Source organism: Microtus ochrogaster, unplaced genomic scaffold (genome assembly GCF_000317375.1).
Source record: "Microtus ochrogaster isolate Prairie Vole_2 unplaced genomic scaffold, MicOch1.0 UNK27, whole genome shotgun sequence".
Classification (NCBI taxonomy): Eukaryota; Metazoa; Chordata; class Mammalia; order Rodentia; family Cricetidae; genus Microtus; species Microtus ochrogaster.
This window is the reverse complement of record NW_004949125.1, coordinates 4,547,448-4,548,432: the sequence shown is the minus strand read 5'-3', so window position 1 is coordinate 4,548,432 and position 985 is coordinate 4,547,448. Positions and strand designations below refer to the sequence as shown.

The 985-nt window shown below is 45.8% G+C and overlaps 1 protein-coding gene across 11 annotated transcripts in view; it reads right to left on the bottom strand.

Moving 5' to 3' along the window:
* Trrap (transformation/transcription domain associated protein) overlaps positions 1–985 on the bottom strand; it is a 102,888-nt gene that overhangs the window by 97,563 nt on the left and 4,340 nt on the right. The gene's annotated exons all lie outside the window — the stretch shown is intronic.

Sequence of the window (985 nt, the reverse complement as noted above, 5' to 3'; positions counted from 1 at the left end):
TTTTTTTTTTTTTTTTTTTTTTTTTTTTTTGGTTTTAGTCCTGACTGTCCTAGAACTTTCTCTGTAGAACAGGCTGGCTTTGAACTCACAGAAATCCACGTTTCTGCCTCCTGAGTGCTGGGATTAAAGGCATGTGCCACCACCACCCGGGAGAGCTTACTATTCCTGCAGGGATCCTGGCCTGACTTTCTTACACCTACATGGCTTCCACAAGCTTCATTAACTCCAGGGCCCGACGCCTTCTTTCGGCCCCCACAGGTACTGCATGCATGTGGTACTCATGCACACGGCTGGGCATTCATACAGATACACATCAAACCAAAGATCTTTGTTGGGTTTTGTTGTTGTTTATAAAATCAACCAATACTGTTCCAGTGTAAAAACAAATCAAAGGCCAATTGCAGGCAGAGTCTGGACGATCTGTGGGTCAATATAAAATGGTACAAATCCAAGAAACCCAGAAGGGAGCACGGCTTTATTAAGGTGACAGACATCTGAAGCACTGGAATCAGAAGTGACTGACAGCCCATCATGTCAGATGAGCACTCACCTGAACGTAACCAATCACAACATAAACTTGAATGCGGTCAAGTGAAAACAGGTAAAGAGAGCCCCCTTAAAAATAAAAATGCCACCACATAGCAACCAAAACAAAGCCAACAACCTGCACACGACGCTGAGACTGCCACCAGGAAGACGGCCATGTCCTGAGTGGTTTCAAATTCCTGTTGAAATACCACCAGTTGCCTAGACTCTATGGGGCACGGCAAACGGCACTGGAGGTAAAGACACTTATTGCCAAGCCTAAAGGAGAACCCACACTGTAGAAGGCAAGCTGTTTGCTAAGCTCTACATGCACCTCATCGGACATATGTGCCAAGCACAAACAGACACAAAGTAAGTGTTTAGGGGAAAAACCTTCTTCCCAAACACTTTCACACTGTATCCCAGGCTGGTGTTGAGCTGTACACACAGCCCAGGCTGG